This window comes from Priapulus caudatus, unplaced genomic scaffold, assembly GCF_000485595.1.
Source record: "Priapulus caudatus unplaced genomic scaffold, Priapulus_caudatus-5.0.1 Scaffold871, whole genome shotgun sequence".
Taxonomy (NCBI): domain Eukaryota; kingdom Metazoa; phylum Priapulida; class Priapulimorpha; order Priapulimorphida; family Priapulidae; genus Priapulus; species Priapulus caudatus.
In genome coordinates, this window is record NW_014577932.1 from 35,294 (window position 1) to 45,994 (window position 10,701).

General features: G+C 46.2%; 2 protein-coding genes across 5 annotated transcripts in view; one reads left to right on the forward strand and one right to left on the reverse strand.

The window, feature by feature from the left end:
- The window catches only part of LOC106814096 (thioredoxin reductase 1, cytoplasmic-like), a gene marked incomplete at its 3' end in the record, with an annotated part of 27,323 nt that extends 18,252 nt beyond the window's left edge, over positions 1–9,071 (reverse strand). The window contains 1 exon segment of the mRNA XM_014818371.1: positions 9,006–9,071.
- LOC106814097 (3'(2'),5'-bisphosphate nucleotidase 1-like) overlaps positions 1,722–10,701 on the forward strand; it is an 11,193-nt gene continuing 2,213 nt past the window's right edge. Inside the window, exon 1 of one of the 4 annotated variants that reach the window (XM_014818372.1) lies at positions 1,722–1,817. The gene's annotated coding sequence lies outside the window, so the exon portion shown is untranslated. Of the gene's footprint in view, positions 1,818–1,853; positions 1,873–8,234; positions 8,427–10,701 lie in introns of those variants that run through there. The other 3 variants (XM_014818375.1, XM_014818374.1, XM_014818373.1) reach the window with 3 other exon arrangements.

Genomic DNA, 10,701 nt, shown 5'->3' on the forward strand with positions numbered 1-10,701 from the left:
AAAAAGGAAAAAGGGGAAAAATCGCAACAGTGCATCGTAGACATTCGAAAGTGTATAGTCAGCCGAAAACACAGAGACACGAGTCATACGAAAAGTGTCAAAGTAACAAATCCATTTGTGTTTTACGAGAAGGACACGGCTTGTTAAACCAAATGAGAGAGTGCTAGTACCTTCGAAGTGGTAGAAGCTAGAAGAGAAAGAAGTGGTAGAAAAAGCGCAAAGGGACGAAGTGACAGCAGATTCAAACCAAAGAGACGAGAATCTTAATCAAGCCATTGAAAACGTTACAAGATTAGGCCGTGTATCTAGAAAACCTAGGAGTTTTAGTTTTAAATTCTTGTAAACTGCGTGTTACAATATGTACAGTTGTGTACTATGTATGTAATGGCCTCGACCTGAGTCCTCGAGTCCGAGTCCGAGTCCGAGTCATTGCACTCCGAGGCCAAGACCGAGACCGAGACCGAGACCAAGGAAAACGGTCTCGAGACCTACAACACTGCCGAGCATCAGACACACCTGTTCGTATGCGCTATTCGTCCGAGCAGTTGTTGCGCATGCGCTGTTCATGTTGTATTACATAAATGTAATATAATGCTAGTCTAGGGAGGCACACTAACCTAATGCCCGAAGTTTTCCGCGAAGCGAATTTCCCGCGTAAATCGCGGAAGGGGAAGAGAAAGCGGAAAACTCAGTCTTGAAAAAAGATGTAAAAATTAACGGACTAGGAGCCTAGGACACACTGTGCGATTTTCTACGCTGGCCACTTGCGATCGATAAACACGGTGCGCGCGGGTCGGGCGGGCGTGCGTCTCACGGCAGCGTATTTCGCTTGCGATCCCATACGCCTGACTGATCGCTCGCATTCAACGCGTTCAACCGGTTTTTCATCGCTTGCATACAAATACACCAGCGCGCCCAACAATAAACAATCGCGTTCAAACGCGATTGTTTTTAGTGCTCAGCCAATCCAGTGTAGCAACGAAAGCTAGGAACCCCGTTGGACACCAGACAGTGTGTGCAGATGTACGCGCAACTCATACGGCGCTCTAAATCTATTAGCTAGCGTATTCAAAACTATTCATGCATTCATCGCACCACACGTATAATACCGCATGCTTTGGAGTTTGCTCGAGTCAAATTATGTTCTGCATGCTTAGATTGTTAAATTGAATTGATCGAATCATTACAATGCCGCCCGAACCAAAACGTAGCAGCAAATTAAAGCATGAATTAAAAAAAATTAAGGCTTTTCTAAGCTTTTGGTGAAATTTAGAATGGCGAAATTTAGAAAGCAGAAGAAAGCAGAATTTGAGATTTGTAAAGCAGAAGAAAGCAGAATTTGACATTTAGAAAGCAGAAAACTTGAGGCCCTACCCTAACCCTAACACTAACTATAAACCGGTTCTCTTATTATACGCTCTGCGGTTTCGTATATATACGCGAGTGATAGTACCAAACACTATCTATGGTGTATAACCACATACGCAACGAATGTATGCATATGCAGGGGCGTCACAGCCGTAGGACTGCCGTAGCAAAACGCTACGGGCCCCCAGCCTAAAGGGCATAAAATAATCAAAAATCTAAAGGGTAAATAGCATTTTAGAGCGTCTAGATTTAAAAATTGTCTTTTAAAAAAGACCCCCACTTCACACTTGCTACCTACGGCTGAGACCTACGGCACTCGTGCCGTGCGCCTGCGGCATGCAACATGAACAGCGCATGCGCAACAACTGCTCGGACGAATAACGCATACGAACAGATATCCACGTCGTACGGAAAGACCAAGCGGCAGAAGCGGAACAAGAGCTTTTCAGGTATATTTCGTAAACAATGCAAAAATTCGCCAAATGCTACGTACGGCCTTGTACTGTAAGTGTAACTTATTCAACCAGGTGTTAGCGAACGGGTGTATAACGTAAACCTGGCAGGGAAACAGAACAGAAACTATTAATGTTTTACCGGCATTCGGCATGTCTGTGCCACAGCACAATAGACTGGTTCCGCGATGTAGGGGCTGCGGTGGCTGCCACTGCGGGGCGATTTACGCCGCCGTCTACAAACAACACCAAGTAGGACTAAAACTAAGAGTAGATAATAACTAATGTTATATTAGCTACTGTTACTAAAACTAAAAGCGTCAACTACTAGCATCTTGCTAGCATGCAACTAGAGAATTATCTCATCTGGATTATAGCACTATGCATGCTGTAGCTCTAGTACTATACATGTACTATTATATAGGGTATTATAGCACTATGCATGCTGTACTGTAGCTCTAGTACTATGCATGCTGTAGCTCTACCTCTAGTACTATACATGCACTATTATAGAGTACTATAGCACTATGCATGCTGTAGCTCTAGTACTATAGCACTATGCATGCTGTAGCTCTAGTACTATAGCACTATGCATGCTGTAGCTCTAGTACTATGCATGCTGTAGTTCTAGTACTATAGCTCTAGTACTATAGCACTATGCATGCTGTAGCTCTAGTACTATACATGCACTATTATAGGGTATTAAAGCACTTAGCTCTAGTACTATGCATGCTGTATCTCTAGTACTATAGCACTATGCATGCTGTAGCTTACATTAACTGCCGCCAGCTGATACATCTCAAACTTACGCTCAAGGGGTCGTTGTCGTATCAGGTACTACAGATTCATGTCACTTCCGACTGGCTAATCGATATAGTTTATACACAAGTAGTGCTACCAGAGCTTGTTCGTACAGAAGGACCCTAACTTCCCTAACCGCTAACCCGTAAACAGTACCTTCATATGAAAAATATAAACATGAAGTATGTTAATACGTAACAAATCCTTAAACTGACCGTCGGGGTACAATCTGTAGCTTACGCTTGATCGCACCTCGACAACGACCCAGTCTGCCAACGCTGTACTGGATGACCAAGAAACGCAGCGCTGCGCGCACGGAGAAACGATACAGTTCTGAGCCGTCGGGCTGCTCCGCTTGTACGCGAACAAATCGACACGCCCCGGGTCGTAACACTAATGTACATAACGCGGGCGGGTCCGTTGCTCTGTGCTACATCGTATTGTCTACATATCGCTCAGTCAGCATGGAAACGAGCGGCAAGAGCGACAGGTACATCGAAAGCCATTCTGTTAAGTTTGCCGCATACAAACACCCTAGTAAGATCATGTGGATAGGCCTCCATGAAGTGAGGGGTCACCCCTGCCACAGCTGCGAAGAAAGCAGGTGATGCGTCACCATCCCCTGGGTGGGGCCGGGCGGCTAAAGGAACATAGATGTTATCGGATTGCGGTAGAGGCAGGCGGTACGGCGTTAGGACATTACTGTAGAAGTGGAGCCTGGAAGCTCCCGGGCGGAACCAAAATCTCGCCCGGTTAAATGTTGGAGCAATTACCGGTGGCGGAACTATCAAATAACAAAGCGTGCGCGCAGGGGCGACATGCCGCTCAAACTGACGCTGTAAAGTAGCTGGGTATTCTTTGATAAAAACTCGAACTGGCAACTGAACAATGCTGCGCCCTCCACCACCGCGTTTCCCGCGCTCAGCAGCATACAGTAAAACACCCGCGGATAAGAACATAGATTTTTCAAGTGAGCCCTCAATATGTCTCTTGATGTACCAATGGTGTTTACTTGATCAAAATTAGGCTCAAAACGGTTCTTAAAGTAGGTTTTAATTGTTTCTATTTTAATATGTATAAGCTTATACTTGATTCAAATTGATCTGTTAAAATTTTCTTTACAAGGACTGCAATTTTGGCTAATTAATACCCATGATGGCACAGTGTAAGGTTTTTCAGTGCTTACCATACTAGTATGATACAGTAGGTATCACAGGAAAACAAAACAATATGCAAAAGATGCGTGCCAAAAAAACGCTGCTGGCACATTCATCGCCGTCTATGTTGAGCCTCGTTCTTTTTTTATTACCTGTTGTTTCTTTGTTAAGTCCGATCATCTGCCCATGGCGAAAAATAGAACCCTACTTTAAACTCTTAGCTAAACAGCCGTTCCTTGATGGGTAAGGGGGTCCTAAATGGGGAAATTTAGCGCCTAACAGGTTCTTAAAACGATGTTCTTATACGTGGCGTCTTTTAGTGTAGGGGTATATCTCAGGATACTAATAATACAGATCTAAGATCTATGATAAGCTTAGCGCTTTGCGTGATACCGGTAGTACAGTAAGAAAGATACAGCTGCTGTAACTTTCAATTGACTTTGCTATATTAACATGTGATCGCATTGGGCATATTGGCTTGACTCGAGCGCGAGCTATTAGTGGGTGTGGGGGAGGCGTGGGGTTTAGGGGCAGGGGGAGGCGGGGCTCGTGATAGGCAAAAGCAGTTGCCGCCGAGACTGGCGCGGTGCCAAGTGTCATCAATAATCAAAGAAGGCAGCGGCCGGTTCAGTGCGTGATACCTCACTCTTTGATGTTGACGTGAAATCCTACCGGCTTAAAATTCCAAAGTATACTCAGGGCCAGCGGCCGAGAATTTCGCTCAGCTGCGAGTTAACAACAGTCTTGAATTGCAGGTTTGCCAGGCCGCAATAATTATTGATTAGAATAGTGCCATTACCCCCATTGCATGTGCGTAGATGGGCGTTGCCCCCGTGTTTTTGCTACCCCACCGGCATTCAGGCGTGCTATTACCAGCCGTGCTAAATACAGGGCCGGTGGCTTACTCAGGGGGTGCGCTTTAGAAAATAATATTATTTATGGAGCGTAAACCTTTTTCAACAAACATCTGCCTAAGTTGCCAATTGACACTGCCCTGCAACTGTTAGCCCTTACATCCACAATAGCAAAGCCAGCTTTCAGTCCTTTGTTAATCCAGTCAAGCAAATCGGATGTTTTAAAGCCTGCTCGTTGAGCGGTTCAAAAGGTTATCCGAACTTTACTCTTCGCTATGTTCAGCGGAAGAAGTTACATTTTATGTCCTTTCAATACGCCATAAAAATGGTGGTTCACGCCTGAAAGCAAAAAAGTTCTTTCAATCGCTCCGTCAGACCACTGTCCTTAGAAAAATGTGCTAGAAATCTGCCCCTGTGCCCCATTAGACTTTGACGCCTGTGACTCCCAATTATCGGCACCACGTGGATGCTTTTTCCTCCATGATGCGTGGGCTGGGGGGGGGCGGGCCGGTGGTGTGGGGGGCGGGTGTGGGCGCGGGGGGCGGTGGCGGGGGGGTGTGGGGGCGGGGTGGGGCGTGGGTCTTGGGGGCGCCTTCTGTTGGCTGTTGGGGTTTCGGTGGTGGTTGTGGTGATGCGGGGTCCCAGGGGGGGGTGGGGTTCGCGCCGTATACCAGGCTTTCAGATTGGAAAAGTACAGGGAGGACTACTAATGACTCCCCTAGGACACCATAGGCGGCGTCTTTTCACGCCTCCATACGATCACACCCTTACAGAGGCATGATGGAGAGCTCCACTAAGAAATCACACCCTACAAGCCAAGACACACTGCAGCGACAGCGACCGCCGACCCTCCAAACCGAACAATCGGGTCGCCGCGACTGGCCCGCCCAGCCACACTGCAGCCTGACAAACGACCCGACCACCGCTAACGGACCAAAAGGTTTCACCAGCCCCTCACCACCCAGTCCCAGTGCCACAGTGGCCAACCATGGAACCAAACGGGCCAAAAAATCTCACTGCTGACTGCCTTTCTAAATGAAATTGCCTGTAAAAAACGCTCTATGGGTATAACGATAAGTATAATAAAGAATTTTATACGCCAGAATATGTATACGAACGTCTGATGGCTGACCGTAGGCCTTGCCACGGCTTTTCGGTTAGATGGCCGATCACTGAGGGTTCGCCGATTGACCACCGTTTCTGACAGGCGTGCGAGTTACCAAGTTAGCGCTGGCGACCAGGTCTACTATCCTGCGCATGCATTGGTTTGATAATTTTATGACGTAATCGCAATGTTCAACGTGCCGATAGCAAACGGACTGTGATTGGCCATTTGGTAAAGTGATCGCCGGCGAAAGTCGCTCGGCGCATCAATAGAAACGTTTCTAAATATTTTGGTCGTCTGGAGGTTTCGGCCGGTCGTCGTCGCTGTCAGGGCTGTGCAATGGCTCCTCATAGGAAAACAATAGTTCTGAATTTTCTTGAAAAGTCGTTTGTCGTACGGGTCGGTCGTTGTCGCTGCACGTGTTCCTATCGGCCTTTAAGAGGCATGATGGAGAGACCTCACTAAAAAATCACACCGTTTTAAAGAGTGATGATGGAGAGCCCTCCTTGAGGGCTCTCCGTTTCATGCCTCTTGCCGGGTGTGATTGCATGAGTCATGACCAATCAGCCCAGTCCTAGAAGGTTGAAAATCCAAAAAACGAAAATTGGATGTCATAGTCAATCCACTGATTATCCATTCATCTTCACCTTCATTCATTCAATGCTTCGTCATGATTACCATTTCTTCGTAAACACTCACACACCCAACACTAGCACACAGCATAATAATAGAAAGTTTGATCGGATGTAAAAGAATAAAGCTTGTTTATTTATTCTGATTTTCATCCTTAAGGTCTGCATGATTTCCAGACGGAAATATGCATCACAAATCCATCCCCAACAAACTAGCCCCAATTACCTGTCGTACGTCAGTTAGCCACGGTATGTAGCCCCTCCAGCCCTACGACTGTTTCACGTCCGCGCAGAAACCACTCTCTGGCCACGCCGTATAGTGCGAAAACGAGCCGGCGCTAACTTGGGGCTACGTCGTAACGGTACCTGTATTGACCCGTGTTCTAGTCTGTAATAAAACCCCAGAGGGGTTCGTAACCCTGTACCCTCTTTGCCATACGTTAATCTACTACACACCACAAATTGTGTGTATGCCTAACCTTTTTGACCCCCCTACAATTGCGACAACTCTATAGAGCCGCTATTTCAACATAATACACATACTTTTTGCTCGTCGCGCTTTTCAACCACTTTCTTATGGAGGCGCGATGTATTGCGCGCACCATGGCCACAACTTTCTGGTGCCGGGGCACTGGAGCGCGCTATTCCGAGCGATCGTCGCCCCTTTTAGAAAATTTGAAAGCCTGCCTATACACGACTTCACGCAGCCTAGGTCGAGCCGTTTAGATTTGTGCCGCAAATTCTGCATCTTCCTCCCCATAACCTTAGTTAAGGCAGGATATGTTCCCCTCTCTGACCTATTGACCCCCAGATCTCAACATTTCCCAACTCATTTTCGGATTACCCCCCATGTCCGACTTTCGAATCCGTACGATCGAGCCGTTCTAGATTTGCTTGCCCCAACTCGTTGACGCGACGCACCCCGCGCGGACGCACGCACCGCACGTCATGCGATTCTACCACAGCTTGCAGTCTGACTTACTGGTCAGATGAGCCTACATAAAAAAGCGGGAAAACACCGATCTAAAGGTTTCCCGTTATACATACATACATCAGGCGTTCTCCAAGCCTTTTTCCATTATACGCGATGCGCGCCCGCTGCCTGCTTTACGCGTCCACGCCTGCCCAAATCCGCAAAGGCCGGTTTGCCGCTTCACTGCCTGCTAGGGCGTCTGCCGCGCCTATCGATATTTAGCAGTGGCGGCGACTCGAGACAAATAGTCCTTGAGCCGTGGGCCGCCTTCCCGCAGACTCATAACGTGCCTCTTGCGCAGAACCCATGTGCCATGCATAGCTTACATGCATACATACATACGACTACATACATACATACATGACCATACATACATACAACATACCATTACACACATACATTACACACACGCACGCTCGCACGCACGCACGCACGCACGCACGCACGCACGCACGCACGCACGCACGCACGCACGCATACACACATACAACTAGAATAGTAACTAGAATAGTGTCGGGAACATTCAATTGATCGATGCAGCAGCCTCGGCGAAATTAGCCGGCGGAAAACGTGTTACTATGTGGTACTATGTACATATACTACATACAACGTAGAACTATACACATACAACGTGGAACTATGTACACACAACGTAGAACTATACACATACAACGTGGAACTATGTACATACATCTACATGTACTACAGCTGCACTGCCGCTGCTCATGCTTTCTAGATTTTTACAGAAAATCCCGCCAGCCCTTGAGAATCGGAGCATCCATCAGTCATGCGGCAATCGTTGCCGTGGGGGGGGGGTTATCAAACATAACCGGTCCCGTGCATAAGCAGTGGCCCTGCCATGGCACCCCACCAAGATTGTGCGGTGTGTGCACTTGGTTCTTGGGGTCATATCAGTGTTCCATCGCGCGAGTGAGTGCTGAGTCATGCGCCCAGGCCAGGCAAACAGTGCAGTGCAGCGTTGGTATATTATATAAGTAGTAAGTACTGCGGTAGACAGACCAGTGCCCACCATCTTCCTGCAAGGCACACACACACGCGCGACCGGCTCCTTCTCTCGTTGTAAGTATGTACTATTCTACTAACCCGACCAGGCTGTGTGACTAACGTCAATATATACACAGTATACACAGTATTCTAACCCTAGCAATACCGTTTCTTGGAGCTACTATTCTACCTGACACGGTCACTGTTTCACAGTTTGTGTATACTATATATATATTAGTGTAAGCGTGCAACAGTGGAGCCGCGAGAGCAATGGCGGCTGGCAGCGTAGGATTTTGGTAGCGTTGCACGTAGGATTTGGACGGAATTTACAGGAAACTGTCGGCAATAATAGGTGAAAGAGAGTTGCCACGCCTGCCCGCGCAGTAGTACCATAGGTAGTACCGCACAGTTCTCCATGCATTGGTCGCTTACCAGTAATACTGTATGCGTATATAGTAAAATATCGATATCCGGATGTTGTATCGCGATATATTGAGTTTTCAAAATAGATTGCAATATACCCGGTATATCGTTACACCGGGTGCATATCTGTAGTACCTGATACGACAACGACCCCATCTGCCCAAGTACACGCTACACACCAACAGGGTCACGTAGAGTTCAGATGTACTAATTATTCACGCAAAAACGTACGTACCTAGTTTGTCTAGTTCAAGAACTTTATATTGTACTTCTAAAGAGTTGAAGAGGTGTTTTACCTGAAATACAAAAAATAATGATAAGTATAATAGCAAAGTTTTGTATAACTATATCAAAAACAGGTTTCACCAAAAAACTAATATAGACACTCAAAATAATCATCACCTAAGGCTATCTAGTTAAAAACTAATGACAGTGCTGTACAACAATTCACATAAAGCAATAACACTAACAGACAAACTGTAAATATTAATTTCAACAAATAAAACTATACATGTATACAAATTTTTGTTTCAGATATAACTGCATATGATATGTGTAACATGTGTTTTACAAATGTTGCATGAATTAGTCAGCGGAGCTAGACTAGGGGTTGTTGTGGCATCTTGTGCGGCTACATTGATGTTATAGGGAGAATGATAAACGTGTTTTAGGTCGGGCGTTTCTAGGGTCATTGTGAAATGGAGGTAGGACGCGGTTTGGGAGAACGGGTGACATGTGCGCTCAGGATGTAGGGGTTTTGGGGGTAATATATAGAAGAGCGATTAGAGGGGAGAGAAGAGAGATGTAGGAGCAGGAGAGTCTGGTTGTGGTCGCGCTGAACGAGCCCTAACGTGAAGAGCTCGATTCGGATAGGACGCTATGATACAGCATTGTCACTATTCTATATTAATATTTACGTTTACATGGCGTTCGGTTTATAAATGTATATTTGTAATCAGTCAGGAGACTGACAAGCCGATTAAATTACCAGTTTAATCGACTTGAATATGCCGGGGTGAAATGTGGCAATGCGAAATGGATTACTGTGCCATAAACAGCTAATGGCTCATTGTCTCATCTCCGAACCTGTTTTACCCAGGCAGCGGAATTATACAGAGCAACAAGGCACGCTAGCCTGGCTACTGGTTACGCTAAGCCGTGACGTCATGGAACCGGTCTATACAAGGGGCGGCCTTGGTGGCTTATGGGGGCCGGCCTATAAGAGGGAGAGGGCAGAGGATTCGAGAGAGTCGGGTGTGGCACTGGCTAGTCGACAAGCACTAGCTTGTACGTTACATCATATGTATTCAAATAAAGACGTCTATATCATGTATGATATACACAACCTCTTCGACCATCACTGTTTACGATCACTGACCGACGAATAGAGTAACGACGAGATACCAATTAATTACAATTTGCTACATATTTAATTACAATGTTCAGTAGTTATAAATGTGTGCACACATGTACCATCACAAGTCACAACCATAAAAAACCCATGCTACAGTATTTCCTTCCAGCCAATCATGGCACTGGAATAAATCACTATCCCCAAAATGTGTCGACACCAACTACCTGATATTATCAAAGGCAACGCATGCTATATAGTCACTGGCTAGCTGGTGGCACCAGCACACAGAAAAAACATCATCTAAATTCTAATGCACAGATGCGACTGTTACCAATTTTATTTGCCACAACAACATTTTGTACAGTACAAGACGATTTATATGCATGGCATTTTATAAGATGGGTATATATTATACATTAGTAACTTAGTGAAACTGAAGGGGCTTCTTCACAAAGAGAACTAGACAGAGCGCACTCAAAGAGAGTGCATACCTCGGCGAGCGTGTAACATGTATAATGTGTATATAACAGCTGGCTCGCTGCTGGCTGTTGCTGACTGGACGCCCTAAGGCGAGCTG